The sequence below is a fragment of the Salmo trutta genome, chromosome 24 (assembly GCF_901001165.1).
Source record: "Salmo trutta chromosome 24, fSalTru1.1, whole genome shotgun sequence".
NCBI classification, from domain to species: Eukaryota; Metazoa; Chordata; class Actinopteri; order Salmoniformes; family Salmonidae; genus Salmo; species Salmo trutta.
Genome location: NC_042980.1, coordinates 2002321 through 2022485, shown reverse-complemented (window position 1 = coordinate 2022485; position 20165 = coordinate 2002321). Strand labels below are relative to the sequence as shown.

General features: G+C 40.7%; 1 protein-coding gene across 7 annotated transcripts in view; it reads right to left on the bottom strand.

Annotated features, from left to right (window-relative positions):
* Positions 1 to 20165, bottom strand: part of LOC115160588 (LIM domain only protein 7) — a 123025-nt gene that overhangs the window by 70958 nt on the left and 31902 nt on the right. For 6 of the 7 annotated variants that reach the window (XM_029710750.1, XM_029710751.1, XM_029710755.1 and 3 more), the window contains one exon: positions 4718 to 4834. The gene's annotated coding sequence lies outside the window, so the exon portion shown is untranslated. Of the gene's footprint in view, positions 1 to 4717; positions 4835 to 6287; positions 6396 to 20165 lie in introns of those variants that run through there. The other variant, XM_029710752.1, reaches the window with a different exon arrangement.

The window sequence follows — 20165 nt, the reverse complement described above, 5'->3', positions numbered from 1 at the left end:
CCCATTCAGTCTGTCTACAAACAGGCTCTCAAAGTGCTTGATAGGAAGCCCAATAGCCATCATCACTGTTACATCCTCAGAAAGCATGAGCTCCTGAGTTGGGAAAATATTTTGCAATACACCGACATGTCTTGTATTCAAGATCCTAAATGGCCTGGCTCCCCCTATACTCAGTACAATTGTTAAACAAAAAACCCAAACATATGGCAGTAGATCCACAAGGCCTGCCATGAGAGGTGACTGTATAGTTCCCTTAAGAAAAGCACCTTTAGTTAATCCACTTTTTCTGCGAGAGCTTCCCATGTCTGGAATACACAGCCATCAGACACACATAACTGCACCACCTATCACACTTTCACAAAAAACATGAAGACATGGCTGAAGGTCAATCAGATTTGTGAAATAATCCCTAGCTTGTTTTGCCGCTTTCCATGTTGTCTGTTGTCAGTAGCTTGTTAGTAGTGGTAACACTTTGTTGCTTTTAAGGATTTTGTCCTGTTGCTTTTTGTGCTATGTTGCTCTGTCTGATGCTATGTCTTGCTTGTCCAATGATGCTCTGCGTGTGCTCATTGATTGTCTGTATTGTAATTGTTTTTAATAACCTGCCCTGGGACTACGGTTGAAAATTAGCCAGCTGGCTAAAACCGGCACTTCTACTGAAATGTTGATTAATATGCACTGTCCCTTTAAAAAATAAACTCAAACTAAATTCGGTTGAGCTAACGTAGGCTAATCCGATTAGCATGATGTTGTAAGTAACAAGAACATTTCCCAGGACATAGACATATATGATATGGGCAGAAAGCATAAATTCTTGTTAATCTAACTGCACTGTCCAATTTACAATAGCTATTACAGTTAAAGAATACCATGATATTGTTTGAGAGTGCACAGTTATGAATTTGAAAATGTATTGGTAAACCAATTAGGTACATTTGGGCAGTCTTGATACAACAATTTGATTAGAAATACAATGGTTCATTGAATCAGTCTAAATAGTTGTTTAGACTGATTCTGGTTCTGATTCTGATTATTTTGGCCACTGATGCCATCTAGTGGCCAAAATCTAAATTGCGGCTAGACTCCTAAGTGATATAATGGCATTTCTATTGCATTTCAAAGACGCAAGTTTTTTTATTTGTATTATCTTTCACCAGATCTAATGTGTTATATTCGCCTACGTTAGTTTCACATTTCCACAAACTTCAAAGTGTAGTGCAGCGACTACAGGCTCGAGTCTTCTTGGGTATGACGCTTCAAGCTTGGCACACCTGTATTTTGGGGAGTTTCTCCCATTCTTCTCTGCAGATCCTCTCAAGCTCTGCAAGGTTGGATGGGGAGCATTGCTGCACAGCTATTTTCAGGTCTCTCCAGAGATGTTCGATCAGGTTCTGGCTCTGGCTGGGCCATTCAAGGACATTCAGAGACTTGTCCCGAAGCCACTCCTGTGTTGTACTGGCAGTGTGCTTAGGGTCGTTGTTCTGTTGGAAGACGAACCTTCGGCCCAGTCTGAGGTCCTGAGCACTCTGGGGCAGGTTTTCATCAAGGATCTCACTGTACTTTGCTACGTTGATCTTTGACTCGATCCTGACTAGTCTCCCAGTCCCTGCCACTGAAAACATCGCCACAGCATGATGCTGCCAACACCATGCTTCACAGTAGGGATGGTGCCAGGTTTCCTCCAGAAGTGACGCTTAGCATTCATGCGAAAGAGTTCAATTTTGGTTTCATCAGAGCAGAGAATCTTGTTTCTCATGGTCTGAGAGTCTTTAGGTACCTTTTGGTAAACTCCAAGCGGGCTCTCATGTGCCTGTTACTGAGGAGTGGCTTACGTCGGGCCACTCTACCATAAAGGCCTAATTGTTAGAGTGCTGCAGAGATGGTTGTCCTTCTGGAAGGTTCTCCCATCTCCACAGTGGAACTCTAGAGCTCTTTCAGAGTGACCATCCTATTCTTGGTCACCTCCCTCACCAAGGCTCTTCTCCCCCGATTGCTCAGTTTGGCCGGGTGGCCAGCTCTAGGAAGAGTCTTTCCGAAGGCATTGTACATAGACTTGGAATCGCTGGCCATTTTAATAATGGAACACTAGTCACTTTAATAATGTTTACATACTGTTTTACTCATCTCATACTCATCTCATATACTGATATACATATACTGATTGGCTATGAAAAGCCAACTGACATTTACTCCTGAGGTGCTGACCTGTTGTACCCTCTACAAGCACTGTGATTATTATTATTTGACCCTGTTGGTCATCTGTGAACATTTGAACATCTTGGCCATGTTTTGTTATAATATCCACCCAGCACAGCCAGAAGAGGACTGGCCACCCCTCATAGCCTGGTTCCTCTCTAAGTTTCTTCCTAGGTTCCGGCCTTTCTAGGGTGTTTTTCCTAGCCACTGTGCTTCTACACCTGCATTGCTTGCTGTTTGGGGTTTTAGGCTGGGTTTCTGTACAGCACTTTGTGACATCAGCTGATGTAAGAGTTCATAAATACATTTGATTTATTGATTGATTGATACTGTATTCTATTCTACTGTATTTTAGTCAATGCCACTCTGACATTGTTCAATCTAATATTTATATATTTCTTAATTCCATTCTTTTACTTCTAGATTTGTTTGTATTGTTGTGAATTGTTAGATACTAATGCACTGTTGGTGCTAGGAACACAAGCATTTCGCTACACCCGTAATGACAGCTAAATATGCTAAATAGGTGTGTGTGACCAATACAATTTTGTTTGATTTTTATTTGATTTGAAGACAGAGTGATGTGTTTCTTAGTCATTTAACTCTTTAGGGTTATCCTCACTGGGTACATGACAACTCACACACACACACCTTCCCCACACACATACTTCATAGTGTTTTCCACTCTGACTCATACAAGCACAACCCGGTTAGCCATGCATTGTGTGACGGTGACAACCATGATAACTGTTGACAGGCTAAAGACTGGCTTAGCATAAAGCACTCAAACTGGACAGTTTTATATCCATCTACACATTCAAAGACTTAATCATGGACACTCTTACTGACACTTGTGGCTGCTTCGCGTGATGTATTGTTGTCTCTACCCTTTTTCCCTTCGTACTGTTGTCTGTGCCTAACAATGTTTGTACCATGTTGTGTTGCTACCATGTTGTTGTCATGTTGTGTTGCTACCATGTTGTGTTATCATGTTGTATTGTTGTCTTAGGTATCTCTTTATGTAGTGTTGTGGTGTCTCTCTTGTTGTGATGTGTGTTTTGTCCCACTTTTTTATCCCAGCCCCCGTCCCCACAGGAGGCCTTTTGCCTCTTGGTAGGCGTGATTGTAAATAAGAATTTGTTCTATGGACTTGCCTAGTGAAATAAATGTTAAATAAAAAATTGCCTAGAGCCTCTCTAACCAGCCTGCTTCCCAACAAGCAACAACTTGTCAGCCGCTCTCTATGAAACAATAACTGCCTCTGTTCCCAACTGGCACCCGTTTCCCTACATAATGTAATACTTTTGAACACATCCCTATGGGCCCTGGTCAAATGTAGTGCAATATGTAGGAAATAGGGTGCCATATCGGACACAGACAATGTCAGATCAATAATTGACTTTGAATCCAGGGCTAAACATTGCTATTCTATGCTATTCTATGCTATTCCCTACTGAGCTTGGCTTAACATCGCTTCACTGAGCTCAGACTGGAACAGATAAACGCATGGAACATGTTGTAACTAACCATCACTTTAACTAATCATCACTTTTGCCTGTTTTTAATTGTATAAAAACCCATGGTATTGAATGTAATCGTAGGGCTTGAATGTGCTTGGTAAATCTAACTACAAACAAACCAAACTGTAAAAGTCAACAACGTCACGACATGTACAAACACGCATGTGAAAAGACAGACACACACACCAAAACACACTTTTATGTATGTACCAAGTGACCTATGGGCTTCTGAAGTAAACACGATTAAAATAGCTGCGTCAGGAGATTGGATCAGTTATGACTTAACTTTGCTATGGTTTTAGTACAGACTGTCAAGTATTCTGAGCCTGAAGCCCCTCGGCCAATGGGCTGGCTTCCTCAACACATAGCTAAAATAGCAGGAAGGATTTAGAGATGTGATGGGCTGTGAGTGTAAAAGAGGATTTCATTCATACGATTTGATTCCTACTGTAGCTATGCTGATTACTCAAACCATTACATGGCAACACACATAACACAAAAACTGTAGTTTGAATAACAATGTACAGGTACGTCAGGGTTGAGATCCATTCCAATTCAATTCAGTTTCATGAAGGAAATTCATGAAGTGTTGAAAAATCCAAATTGAAACTAAAAGACACCTTTCCATTCTTGAATTGCAATTTCAATTCACATCCTGAAATTACCAAAATAAAATGGAATGTCTATCAATTGGTGGACCCCAAACTTAACTAGCCCACTGAAGTACAGTGAGGCAGCTTTACTTTGAATACTGCTAATACCGTAGCCTGTCTTCGTCATGCAAACTCCTGTGGTTAAACACATTGGCAAGACAGTACAAACAAATCTGGGACCAGGCTACTAATACCGTACACATAGAAATATAATTACTAAAAGGGGCAAACATAAAAAAGAATGGGTTATATAGAGTATAATAGAGTGAATAACTATAGAAGAATAAAGTGTTAACCTAGCCTAGCCTAGCACAGCATACAGTATGTACAGTAAGGTTATATATTTACCTTGGAAATTTCTGCTATGCCCAGTAGTCGTTCGAAGGCCTTGAGGTTTAGGTTAGGTCTATTATAGAACGTTTCGCTTTGTGCCTTCCTACCCAGCCAGTATATGGTGATCAGCACCTGGGAGAAAGAGGACATGAGTTATTACAAAAATCATGATTATAATGTATGCAGAAGTACTTTACAGGAGCAATGCCAATCTCTCTAAATACAGCAACTGGGTGGGTGCAGGTGCTTTTTGACAGAATTGTTTCTACTGTTCTTCTACTAGAACAGCTATTAAACAGAATAAACAAGCAGACCTGGGTTCAAATAGTACTTGTTTTCTTTCAAATATGTTGAGTGTTTGAGGAGTGCCAGAAGCGCAGGGTTTGCAGGTTTGCACTTGTGGGACTATACAATTAGTTATATGCCAGGCACCCTCAATCAAGTGTGGCTCATGATCCTGTTTGAACCCAGGTAAACAGTGGAAAATAGTAGGATATAGTTATATATTGATAAGGACACACTTACAGTACATTCTAGCAGAACACTAAGTAGCCTACATATAGTATGGACTGTTAGGATGGCTCATGATTAGATTTCTGTATTGTTATTGTATAGTAATGCCCATACATAGTTGTCCTAAGGTTATACAGGCCTCTGTGGCTCCTGTGGCCACTAATGTCCAGCTCTTTGCTTTCCTGCCTCATCCAGAACCGTCTGATACATCGCTATTTGTTTGTGTGCACTGACCTGACCTATACCTCTTGTAAATATTTAGGTCTTTGAATCATGTTTTAGAAAGTAATGTAGCTCTCAATAATGTAATTCCATGAGCACAACAGATATCACAGAACTCAAGTGCTATTTGCATGTAAAAAATGTTGAGGGATGCATTTACTCCATTTAGTACGTTTTTGTCGGTGTCCCACTCTTTGATGGTAGTTCCCCTTTTTGTTCAGTTTTCTGCATATTACATGGTAATTACATTTTGTATTGGTAGCACAGGGTAATACAGTGCATATTACAGGCCTTCCCTGCAAAAACATTGCTCAAGAGTCTTTAGACTAAAGCGGATACCTTGTCAGTTGCACAACTGAATGCATTTAACCAAAATGTGTCTTTCACATTTAACCTAAGGTACAGGGGGCTGCCTTATTCGACATCATCTATGCCTGGGGAGCAGTTAATTACCTTGCTCAAGCGCAGAAAGGCAGATATTTCCAACTTTGCTGGCTCAGGGATTTGAACCAGCAACCTTTTGGTTTTCTGCTCCAACACTCTTAACCACTAGGCTACCTGCCACCCCTTAGCCTAAGCTACTTGCTGCCCCAGAAAGTGATCTGGGTATGGTATTATGGAGATCACTTCTAATGCACATTGTTGGGCTTCTATTGACACGGTCTGATGGTTAAAAAATGACTACATACTGTATACAGTAGATTGGAATGTAGCAATAGGATGGATAAAGACATACTGTAAGTACAAAACCCTACAGTCACTCTACTGTTCCATTCTACAGTAGTGGGCAAAGCCAATCTCAGCCATCTCCTCAAACATTCCCAAGTAAAATAAAAACATTTCCACTCACATGTTTCAGTCCCCTGTTGGTCTCTTGATAGGTGTGTGTGTGAGAGAAGTGTATGTGGGAGTGTTTGTGTGGTTTATCACTCACAGCCTGCTAAAATGACAATAAAAGAATAGTGTATTTAGGTCTATGTGCTTCCCCCACTGAAAGAGCTGGAAAGAGAGAGTACAATCCATGCGACTGCCAGCCCTCGAATCACCCCTGCCCCCCTTACACAACAACAGAACAAGACAAAGGCTGGGGCTGGGATGGAGTGGAGGCCACACACACAAGCACACAAATGGACACGCTAAGCACACATACAATTTGTGTCAATGGGCATATGCACACATACATACAGTGCCTTCGGGAAGTTTTCTGACTTCTAGACTTTTTCCACATTTTGTTAGGTTACAGCCTTATTCTAACATTGATTAAAATGCTTCCCCCCCCCATCAATCTACACACAATACCCCATAATAGCAAAGCAAAAACAGGTTTTTAGAAATGTTTGCTAATTTCTTAAAAATAAAACACAGAAATATTACATTTACATAAGTATTCAGACCTTTTACTCAGTACTTTGTTGAAGTACCTTTGGCAGAGATTACAGACTTGAGTCTTCTTGGGTATGACGCTTCAAGCTTGGCAGACCTGTATTTGGGGAGTTTCTCCCATTTTTCTCTGCAGATCCTCTCAATCTCTGTCAGGTTGGATGGGGAGCATCACTGCACAGCTATTTTCAGGTTTCTCCAGAGATGTTCGATCGGTTTCAAGTCCGGACTCTGGCTGGGCCATTCAAGGACATTCAGAGACTTGTCCCAAAGCCACTCCTGAGTTGTCTTGGCAGTGTGCTTAGGGTCGTTGTCCTGTTGGAAGGTGAACCTTCGGCCCAGTCTGAGGTCCTGAGCACTCTGGAGCAGGTTTTCATCAAGGATCTCTCTGTACTTTGTTCCGTTCGTCTTTCCCTCAATCCTGACTCATCTACCAGTCCCTGCCGCTGAAAAACATCGCCACAGCATGATTCACAGTAGGGATGGTGCCAAGTTTCCTCCAGACGTGACACTTGACATTTAGGCCAAAGAGTTGAATCTTGCTTTCATCAGACCAGAAAATCTTGTTTCTCATGGTCAGAGAGTATTTTTGGCAAACTCCAAGTGGGCTGTCACGTGCCTTTTACTGAGGAGTGGCTTACGTCGGGCCACTCTACCATAAAGGCCTGATTGGTGGAGTGCTGCATAGATGGTTGTCCTTCTCGAAGGTTCTCCCATCTCCACAGAGGAACTCTAGAGCTCTGTCAGAGTCACCATCGGGTTATTGGTCACCTCTCTGACCAAGGCCCTTCTCCCCCAATTGCTCTGTTTGGCCGGGCGGCCAACTCTAGGAAGAGTCTTGGTGGTTCCAAACTTCTTCCATTTAAGAATGATGGAGGTCACTGTGTTCTTGGGGACCTTCAATGCTTCAAAAAAAATTGGTACCCTTCCCCAGATCTATGCTTTGACACAATCATATCTCGGAGGTCTACATACAATTGCTTCAACCTCATGGCTTGGTTTTAGCTCTGACATGCACTGTCAACTGTGGGACATATAAAACGGTGTTTGTCTTTTCAAATCATGTCCAATCAATTGAATTTCAAGTTCCAATCAAATTGTAGAAACATCTCAAGGATGATCAATGGAAACAGAATGCACCTGAGCTCAATTTCGAGTCTCATAGCAAAGGGTCTCAATGTAAATATGGTTTTTTATGTTTATACATTTGCAAACATTTCTAGAAACCTGTTTTCGCTTTGTCATTATGGGGTATTGTGTGTAGATTGCTGAGGATTTTAATTTTATTTGATCCAGTTTAGAATAAAGCTGTAAAGTAACAAATTGTGGAAAAGGTCAAGGGGTCTGAACACTTTTTGAAGGCACTGTATTTGGCAATAGTACATTGCTTCATTGACTAAATGGGTTATATCAAATAGATGTTTTCTGATCTCTTTAATAAGAAGTGTATGTTTTAAAATCGAACAAGTTTGATTCCAGAACAATCTTCTCTGTGAGCATGTTTTGGAGGTGGGGGTCATGGTTCTAACCTTCTTGAACTTACACTCTGCCTCCAATTAGTCTCCATATGTCACCTGTGAAGGGGACAGTAGTACGTATATCATGTGTGCTTCAACAGGGGACAAATAGAGCTGTAAAGTAGCACTAACGTATATATCCCACAATGACAGAGGGATATACTGTATACAACCATTCTCCGTCTCTCGTGCTCCGCACTGAGCGTGTGTGGTATCCTGTGGCCCTTGCTTTTATCCAGCATGCAATGGGGCTGGTGCGGCTTGGAGCACTTGCTGAGTATACTGGGGGTGAACATTCCGTTCTGACAACTGAGCTGCTGCGAGGACGACCATCAGACTTTCTAGCAACATGGTCAGAATTCTACTACTACTTCGGTTTAGCATGAAAAGCGACAACAACAAAACATATAGGTATGAGAAAGGTTCAATTCTGTTTGAAGTTAAATTATTGGTGTTGTTATCCAAATATTACTTTTTAGATGATCTTTCAACTTTATTTGGTATATGAAAGTACAATATAGTCTGATCTATGCGACACAAGACCACTGGCAAATTTAGATTTTTGGGTTGACCTATCTCTTTAAAACCTGTTGAGGATCTTATCCCGATCTTATCCCGGTATTGGGATTCATTGTCATGTGACCATGGCGGGGAATTCAAAACTGCAAGAGTAATCATTTCAAAAAATCAAATAATCAACTATTTTCCTCCATTTGAAAGATATATCTCCTAAATCTAACCACGCTGTCCGATTTTCAGAGGCATTACGGAGAATGCATAAAGTTAGGTTATGTGAGGAGAGTACATTGACAATAGCTGCGTGTAATGTTTAGCCAATTCAAAGAAGGGCATCAACAGACAGAAAACTAGCTAGAATTATGCACTTACCTTTGACAATCTGCATCAGATGACACTCATAGGACATTATGTTATACAATACATGCATTTTTAGTTCCATCAAGTTCATATTTATATCCAAAAACAGCATTTACAGTCGCGGTGAAATTCAGAATTTTTTTCGGCTCGAATGCACCCAGTGAATCCAGCATTACAAATCACGGAATTACTATTCGAAAACATTGGTAAATTATAATATTGTCATTCAAAGAATAATATATTATCATCTCGTAATTGCTACCGAATGGCCAGATCTCAAAATAACTTTACTGGGAAATCACATTTTGCATAAACTGGGTACTATGCTAACAACAATAAGCTATATGCTAAGCTAAGCTAAGCTATACCGTTAGCATTAGCATCATCTAATATCGATAATAACATTCTAAATATCCCCTTACCTTTGATTATCTCCATCAGAAGGCGCTGCCAGAGATCCCAGGTCCAGAACAAATGTGGTTTCTTTTGACAAAGTTCATAATTTATGTCCAAATAGTTAGCGTTCAGTAGGCTCCCACAAAATGAGGTGGGCAGTGTAAAGTCACGTCGAAAAGCTAAAGAAAACCTAGTAAATAATCTATTTACGTTTGTTTAAACATGTCAAACGTTGTTTAGCACTAATCTTTTGTTCCATTTTTAACGTGAAACATCAGTAAACATCAGTAATATTTTCACACAACCTATCAAGTGTCTAGAATAAACGATAATGACAAAGGCACTCTTCTCAGATTCATGCGCAGGCGCAAAAAATGAAGTGATGACGTGTCAACTTGTAAGCTTTCTAATTCGGTCTGTATTCATGACAGATGCTTCCAACAACTTTCTAAAGATCGTTGACATCTAGTGGAAGCAGTAGGAGTTGCGAACTGAATCCTTTCTCACTGTGGTATCTTTAAAACAATGACACTAAATAGTACAGTCACAAAATTCTCTTTTTTTTAATCTATTTTTCACAGGTTTTTGCCTGCAATATGAGTTTTGTTATACTTACAGACACCATTCAAACTGTTTTAGAAAATTCAGAGTGTTTTCTATCCGAATGTGTTAATAATATGCATATCCTAGCTTCTGAGTTGGTGTAGGAGGCAGTTAAAAATGGGCACATATTTCTTTCAAAATTCTCAATACTGCCCCCGTGGCCCGTAGAGGTTAAATGCCACCAATATGGTTGATGAAAACAAGCTAGCTAATGAAGTCAACATGGGTTGACACAACACCACAGTATTTGATATCACCACGGCTGGCTCTCAAGGACCTGCATCATTTCAAATGCAAGCGATCCTTACACCCCAACAAACCTGTGAACCCAAGTGAAAATTAAACCAGGCGTTCACCGATTCCATGTCTCCCGGATTTATGGGGCCAATAAAACATCTCACTTTCTCTCTGGTTCGGCCTGGAACAAAGTCTACATTCTTAACATGTATGGTACTGCGAGGACTGGAGGGGCGGGGGGTCAGGCCAAACTACCACAGGCTTGGTTACCTAATGCTAATTTATGAGGGGTGGTAATGGATGTAGGCCTTGTTAGGAAAACATGGGATAAAAACCTATTCTCTGTGCCCCTCAGGCCTGTACTGACGCCTCACCACCGGATCAGCTGAGAGAGAGCTATCAACAGCACCAGGCATTGTGACTAGTGTCGTCATTGAAACTGAGGCATTATGCCGCCTAGTTTCATCCTGTAGATATAGAACATTCATTCACTCTCATACTAAAACGTATACCTAACTAGTCATCATAGTTCAGTCACCTTCAAAATGATTATGTTGAACAAAACTCCTGTGGGATTGGGATTCAGCTGAGATATGGGACTTATATAAAAGAGGCTGGGAGAAGACCTGGGAAGGCAAGGATCCCGGAGTCGCCTCTTCGCCGTTGACGTTGAGACTGGTGTTTTGCGGGTACTATTTAATGAAGCTGGCAGTTGAGGACTTGTGAGGCATATGTTTCTAAAACTAGACACTCTAATGTACTTGTCCTCTTGCTCAGTTGTGCACCGGGGCCTCCCACTCCTCTTTCTATTCTGGTTAGAGACAGTTTGCATTGTTCTGTGACGGGAGTAGTAAACAGCGTTGTAAGAGATCTTCAGTTTCTTGGCAATTTCTCGCATGGAATAGCCTTCATTTCTCAGAACAAGAATAGACTGACGAGATTCAGAAGAAAGTTCTTTGTTTCTAGCCATTTTTAGCCTGTAATCGAAACCACAAATGCTGACGCTCCAAATACTCAACTAGTCTAAAGAAGGCCAGTTTTATTGCTTCTTTAATCAGCACAACAATTTTCAGCTGTGCTAACATAATTGCAAAAGGGTTTTCTAATGATCAATTAGCCTTTTAAAATTATAAACTTGGATTAGCTAGCACAATGTGCCAATGGAACACAGGAGTGATGGTTGCTGATAATGGGCCTCTGTACGCCTATGTAGATATTCCATAAAAAATCAGCCGTTTCCAGCTACAATAGTCATTTACAACATTAACAATGTCTACGCTGTATTTCTGATCAATTTTATGTTATTTTAATGGACAAACAATGTGCTTTTCTTTAAAAAACAAGGACATTTCTAAGTGACCTTACCCTACACTTTTGAATGGTACTGTATACAAATTCTATATATATTTTAAATTATTTTTACTGCTCTAGGGTTCTAGTTATTGCTTGGATAACCTGATTTACTATTATGTATTGATTTATTTTTCACTCTTTATGTGGTGTGCACTGCCGAGAACACCGGAAGAATTATCACTGAATTATCACAGTGAATTATTGTAATGTTTGTTTAATTAATCTATTTGCCAATGGTGTACAAAGCTGTTATCAAGGTAAAGGGTGGCTACTTTGAAGAATCTCAAATATAAAATATATTTTGATTTGTTTTGCACTTTTTGGTAACTATGTGTTATTTCATATTTTAATGTCTTCACTATTATTCTACAACGTAGAATACAGTACAAATAAAGAAAAACCCTGGAATGAGTAGGTATGTCCAAAGTTTTGACTGGTACTATATGATTGATGTATTTATGCAGGGCTCATTTAAAAAAGAGACTCTAGTCTCAGTATGGCTTCCCTGTCAAAATAAAGGTTTAATAATAGCAGGATACCATCGGATTAAAAATTAACACGGTTGGCTCTATTACACCTACAGTATCTATACATACTTTACATTGTTTGCGAAATCACACATAATATCACTATAATCAGAGTGTTCATTTTCAGAAGTTGCTTTCATTTCAGCGCATGTAATTTTTAAACATTTCAACTGTATTACATAGATAATTACACCCATCTTTCTTCTCTTTCTTGTGATATAAGTGTCGAGACGATGCCTTAAATCCCAGACTAATCTTTGGCGTTCTTATAGATGCAACGGAAAGACATATTCCATTGAGCCCAATTCAGTCATTACCGGGGGATGTTTGACAGGTCAAAACAAACATTTTGTGTACATTAATGATGTACTGTATATTACTGTTTTGTATGTGACTGTTTTGAGAGGCTCAATTAGATAATGGATAACTACAGCGCCACTTTGTTACCTATTCACTGTGTTTCTTTAGGACACTAGTTTATTGTGACTTAATTCCATTTTAATTGCAGGTGGATTTCTGAAGACTTAGATACACATTCAGGCTAATCACAAACATACACATACATGCATGCTAATAACAAAAATACAAACACTAATCGCACACACAAACACTAATCAAATTTTTATGACACCTGATTTATGCTTAGTGACAAGCTGTTATGCGTACGTATATATGTGAGGTATTTATTGATGCCGAACGCAGAGTAAGGGCTTGGCATGGGTGGGGTGGACCAATGGGTCGTTGGCATCTTGCAGGTGTGGCCATGCTAATCACACACACACACACACACACACACACACACACACACACACACACACACACACACACACACACACACACACACACACACACACACACACACACACACACACACACACTCAACAATAAAAGGATCTTGCACTTGCTATTGCTCCGTGCCAAACTAACTACCTGTACACAATGGAACACCACCCACAAGGCCACACCTGCAAGATGCCAACGACCCATTGGTCCACCCCACCCATGCCAAGCCCTTACTCTGCGTTCGGCATCAATAAATACCTCACATATATACGTACGCATAACACCTTGTCACTAAGCATAAATCAGGTGTCATAAAAAATGAAAAGGTGGGGTATAAAAAAATGAAAAAAGTTCTTGAGGTAAAATGTCTAGGATCAGTCTCAGCTGAGCTCAGATGTCAAATATTGTTTTATTGGAGGCATCACACACACACAAATATTGAGAGAGGGATTGTGTCACGCTTATGAGACACTATAGGCACTGTTGTCGGGTGAAAGAACAAGTGGGTGGGCAAACGGTTGGGCTGGCATTTCTCTCTCCAGCCAGGGAACACAAATATAGCCTTTGAGCTGTGTTGCCCCATCACCGTTTACAGCCTGGGCCGTTACCATGGAGGAGAGAGGACTTTATTGGCCATTCACCATTATCGCTACTCGTTCCGTTTCACAATCTCTTCACAGTTCAAACATGGCTGCACAGAGGACGGATAGTTTGAGCAGTACAGTAAGGGATGAAAGCAATTCAATACAGTGCAACTGTTGTGTCACAGACACATCCTAAATTCAAACAGAGAGCTCTTTTTTTCTGCTTTACTGAAGAAAAGTGACAGTTACAGACTTGTCCATGTGAAGGTAAAACAAACAAATGTTGTTTCTTTACGCCTACCAAGGGCAAGCTGAAATTTCATTAAAAATTATTTTAAAATCCTTGAATATGAGATGGTGCATCTCAAGGGGTTAATACTGTCATGAAAATGTCTAATGAATGATCACATATTTGTGCAGCATTCCTATTCAGCTTGATTTTATGTTTAGGTAAAGTAAACTTTCATATCCAGCCGTCAATCTGACAAAAAGAAACTCCACCCTGTAAATCAGACAGTTTGCTCGATCAACAGTTGCAGAGTGTTGCATAATCAAATGCTATCGTGCCACATTGCCACTCCTCTAGCTTATTGTCTGGTGATGGTCATTTAAATTCCTCAGGAGCCGACGATTATTGTACTCTACCTCATTCAGAAGCCTGTGTAAAGTTCTGTTTTTGGACTGTGAAGTAATCTCCCCATGTCAATAATTTGTTAAATCGAAAGGCCATCAGCAGAGTGACTTTGGACCAGAAATCCAGTCTGTGTATCTCATAGACACAGAAAGGAAGAAGACAGGTCTCAAAGTAAGACAAAAGCAGAGCTAAATACTGCATATTTAAGCTGCAAGGTAGAATTTGCCCTTAACCACAGATCTAGGATCAGATTACTCTACCCTCTACCACCCCAACCATTAGGGAGGAAGTAAAAATGATCTGACTCTGGCAATTTCTACCAACACTGTAAAATGAGCTGAGTAAGAATGCACATTTCTAACATCCTACTGTACAGTGGGTTCATGACTGTAAATTACTACAACAGTGCTGTTGGTGCAGTCGTATCCATCTTATAAGCTAGAAAGCCCCTTTAGCCTGTAGATTTGGGAAGTAATATGATGTATTCTGAAGGTGTAGGTTCACATACTACGACCTAATCAGCTGATTTCCAGGATCAGCTGGTAAAGCCTGACTCAATAAATTCCCGAGCTTTGTTTTCATAACAAATCAGAGAGAGTGTAGTGCATTTTTCTGCATTCAACGTTACATTACATTGTTGGGAGTCAGTTTGTCCTGACCAAGTGACCTGAACTCTCTAGATAAAAACTCTAGAACTGAACAATGCTACATCATTGCTAGGGCTGTTTTACCTGACCACGTGACCATCATTGGTAAGGCTAGTAGGTTTTCCCTGTCCATGTGACCTGACCACTAATAACTCTTGAACTCTGTAGATAAAAACTCTTGAAAAGTCTAGAACTGAACATCACTACATCGTGGCTAAGGGCACACTGCAAAGAATTACAATCTTTTTTTACCCCTTTTTTCTCCCAAATTTCATGATTATCATCTTGTCTCATTTCTTCAACCCCCAACAGGCTCAGGAGAGGAGAAGGTTGAGTCCTCCAAAACATGACTAGCAAAGCCACGCTTCTTAACACCCACTCACTTATCCCAGAAGCCAGCTGCATCAATGTGTTGGAGGAAACACTGTTCAACTGACAACCGATATCAGCCTGCAGGTGCTCCTGCCACAAGGAGTCGCCAGAGCGCAACCGGTCAATTTTACAACGCCCCATGGGACTCCCGGTCATGGCCGGTTATGACACAGGGATTGAACCCCAGGCTGTAGTGACACCGCAACGCTGCGATGCAGTGCCACTAGGGAGGCCCCAAGAATTACAATCTTATCTAGGTTTTTAATCTTGCATTGAAATAAGTAAAAATACCAGGATACATTATATTACGGCACTGGCATACGATTCTGTAAAGCCAATACTACAACAATGAGCTAGGGCTCAAAGGTCAAGCTAAGACAACCATATAGTTCCTTTTATGGTTGTCATGACATCAGAGCCTACTTTGGAGTCAACTGTGATCTGAGACAATAAACTATTTAGGTCATCTCAACCTCTCAATACTAGCCTGAAGCCTCAAACTAAATTATTATGCTGCTCTGTCATTGGCCACAGATTTTAGTCTGAATCTGCCTTTATTGAAAGTTGCTTGTGTGATGTCGTTTGTGGTGAAAACAAAGTCAGACAAGTGAAAATTATGGTCAGTGTAGAAAACTTTAAGCTTGTCAAAAAAACGTGTCAATACTTTACCCCTTGATAACCAGCGCACTTCTGTGCGTTGTAAAAGCGTTACATGGCCGCTGCCCATATATCATTGCATAGTGCAGAAAATACAAGAGTTCAGGGGCCTTGCTTTAACAAAGTTAACCCTTTTCACTGTAGTGTCCAAAACGTCTTTCAAGCTGTCAGGCATTCCTTTGGCAGCAAGAGCTTCTCGGTGAATGCTGCAGTGTAACCAAGTGGCGTCGGGAGCAACTGCTTGCACGCGTTACCACTCCACTTTGTCTCCATGTCATGGCTTTTGCGCCATCAGTACAGATACCAACACATCTTGACCACAAATGTCCATTTGATGTCACAAAGCTGTCCAGTACTTTAAAAATATCATCTCCTGTTGTCCTGGTTTCCAGTGGTTTGCAGAAGAGGATGTCTTCGTTAATTGACCCCCATAAAAGTAACGGACATATACCAGGAGCTGTGCCAGGCCCGCCACGTCTGTTGACTCATCCAGCTGTAACGCATATAATTCACTGACTTGTACGCAAAGCAGTAATTGTTTAGAAACATCTCCTGCCATGTCACTGTTGCGTAGTGAAACAGTGTTGTTTGATGAAGTCATTGTCTGTACAGTTTTTTGGGGGTTTTCCCCCAGCATTGTCCCAGCCGTATCCACGCCAGCAGGAAGAATTAAGTCCTCCACAACAGTATGCCTGTCCTAGCCACTTGGTAGCTCACCATATTTCTTATTAATGGTATCTGTTGCTTTTATACATGTGTTACTACTTGAAAGTCGTCTTTATTCTCGCTCCAAAAACTCCTGTGGTTTATTTTTCAAATTGTCATGTTTTGTTTCTAAATCTCTTCGCAAGAGTGGTTTCATCGAGTTGTGAGAGAGTACTTTTGCACATATAACACACTGTGGCTGAGGAAAGGCACTACTCCCAATATAAGTGAGCCCCAAATCAATGTAGTTCTCATCATTTTTGAGCCTCTTCGATGGTCCAACATCCCTGTCTGTTGTTCGGTGCTTTCACGGGTAAGGGGGCAGTAGCTCTTCGGCTGCATCAGATTCACAACTGTCACTGTCCATGCTAGATGGGCAAACAACAAATGTAGAATTACTGATGCTAGCATTGGATGTGCTCGTGGAAGCAGAACAACTTGTGTCGTCCACAGGTGCAGGTATAGAGCTGGTATGTGTCTCTATGGACGCGGACCTTACTTTTTTTTTTTTACCATTTATCAATTTTAGAGCAAACGGAATGAGCAGCAGCTAGGTTACATGTGGGCCGTTAGTGGAATTCCCACGAGAGAGTAACGGTTAATGTGATTGGATGTTAATTATTTGATTAGGTTACCTGTATTTGACATTGTGTTGTTATTTCGCTGAACACTAGACGGTTTAATTTTATTTTTGGCAGTGAAACGAGGCTACTCAGGCGAGAAAAAAACCTCAAATGTATCATCATCATTGGAAAATCTAAATGGACTGTTTGAAAATGTGAAAGAAATTTATATTATTATTTGGCATACCCCCAACGCCATTGCGTGTAATCACAGTTTGGGAATACCTGGCCTAGAACATCAAGTCAACAGGCCCAACATCAGAACAACATACCAACCCAATGATAACAGGAGTGATATTGCTGCTGATGTATGAGATAATGACTGGTGTATGAGAACACACAGACATGGAACAGCACACCTGTCAGACTGGGTTTGAGGGAGTGGAGACTTGGACACACACCAGGAACACAACAGCTGATGTGACATTCTTAACGTGTGTGTGTGCGCGTGCGTGTGTGTATGTATGTGTGTATGTTTGTGTGGCCAACAACAGCTCCAGGAAGACAGGAGTCATGGCCCAGGGTTTATATTGGTAGTCATTTCAGTTTGTGCATGCAAAACATCCACATACCTCCTCACCCTCAACACGCAACTCACAGTTTATAAGAAAACACACAGTCACACACACACAAGGACTAATCGAGGGGAGAATGCCAAGCGGGGGAGAAAACACAAGCTAAAAAAAGCTCCATTCCCACGAGTGCTCTCATCATTCCACTTAATCCAATGTCAAAATGTGATCCTCCAGGTCCTAAATTTAGCCAAGCTAGCCCCCCATACCATTCCCCTCACTTGGATACCTGAGATGGGGGGAACAGAGAAAAACATTGCCCCTAGAGAGAACCAGCACTCAGCCTGGTAGTAACTCTGTGTTTACTGCCCCTAAGGGAGTATTAGCCTCTTGGACATTTGATACTATATTTTTTTACATACAGTACCAGTCAAAGGTTTGTACACTTCTACTCATTCAAGGGTTTTAAAAATGTCTTTTTTACAACTTTATACATTGTAGAATAATAGTGAAGACATCAAAACTATGAAATAACACATATGAAATCATGTAGTAACCAAAAAGGTGTTAAACAAATCAAAATATATTTTATATTTGAGATTCTTCAAAGTAGCCACCCTTTGCCTTGATGACAGCTTTGCACACTGTTGGCATTCTCTCAACCAGCTTCATGAGGTAGTCACCTGAAATGTCTTGAAGGAGTTCCCAAATATACTGAGCACTTGTAGGCTGCTTTTTCTTCACTCTGCGGTCCAACTCATCCCAAACCATCTCAATTGGGTTGAGGTCAGGTGATGCAGCACTCCATCACTCTCCTTGGTCAAATAGCCCTTACAGAGCCTGGAGGTTTGTTTTAGGTCATTGTCCTTTTACAAAACAAATGATAGTCCCACTAAGCGCAAATCATATGGGATGGCGTATTGCTGCAGAATGCTGTGGTAGCCATGCTGGTTAAGTGTGCCTTGAATTCTAAATAAATCACCAACAGTGTCACCAGCAAAGCACACCCACCCCATCACACCTCCTCCTCCATGCTTCAATAGTGGAATCCACACATGCAGAGATCATCCATTCACCTACTCTGCATCTCACAGAGAACCAAAAATCTTACATTTGGACTCATCAGATTTCCACTGGTCTAATGTCCATTGCTTGTGTTTCTTGACCCAAGCAAAATGGCGGACTGAACACAGCAGTGTAGATCACCTCAAGATAAAAACCATATCGGTAAGCTAGACTAAATATTAGTTCTTCACAAACTGGTGGGTAATAACCTTCAATCTGGATATCAACACAAAACAAATCATAAGACTTGAGAAATGTATCTACAAATATTACGAAAACAAGCAACACCCAAACATGACGGAGAGTGAAACAGGGGAACCAATCTCAAAATGAGAATATGACTCTTCTACAGACACAGACAATTTAATGGTAAAGGTTGAAATCGATCTGTTAAAATCAGTAAATGTCAAATTGGGCATACTTGAACTAGTCAGTAATTATATAAAAGAGTTGAAGGCAAGCCTCGAGATGAGTGAGTAAAATGCTGCGACATTGGAGAAAGATACAAACAAGCTAAAAGGGACAGTCAATAAGATTGAAACCGATATTAATGAACTTAAAAAGGAGAACATCTTTCTGAGAGAAGCCTTACTTGACATACAGACTAGATCCATGAGAGAAAATCTGGTATCCAAGAGAAAGAAGGAGAAGTTCCTGAATGTGTAGTTAGGGAGTTCCTCCTTACAGCACTTCAGATCCCACGCAAAGCTGTTGACAAAATCCAACTCGAACGTGTGCACCGTTTCGGACAGAGGTATGAATGCCCAATCATTGCCAAATTTGCTTTCTTTAAAGATAAAATAATGGTTAAAAGCCTGGGTAAAAGACTTGCTGGGACAAAAATAGGCATGAATGATCAGTTCCCGAAGGAAATTGCAGAACCGCTCAAAGTTCTGTATCCGATCTTCAAGGAAAATAGATTTAAAGGGAAACGGGTATGTCTCGTAGTCGATAAACTGTATTTTGATAAACAAATGTTCAGAGACACAAAGACTACTCCATGGCTATTCTAAGAATTGCGAAGTTCTCGTAGAAGAGGCGAATAATGGAACTCACAATACTAGCCATGATAAGGATTGCAATAATACAAAAAAATTGATAGAAAAGCAATCTTCAAATATAACTAATTGGAACACAAAAGTACTAATTCAACAGGGTGGAGATAAAAACACAGCAGACAGAAGGCACAGTATGTGGGTATGTGTGGATGTATTGTGATGGAAGATGTGGTGTGTGTTTTTGGTGTTTGGGAAAGTG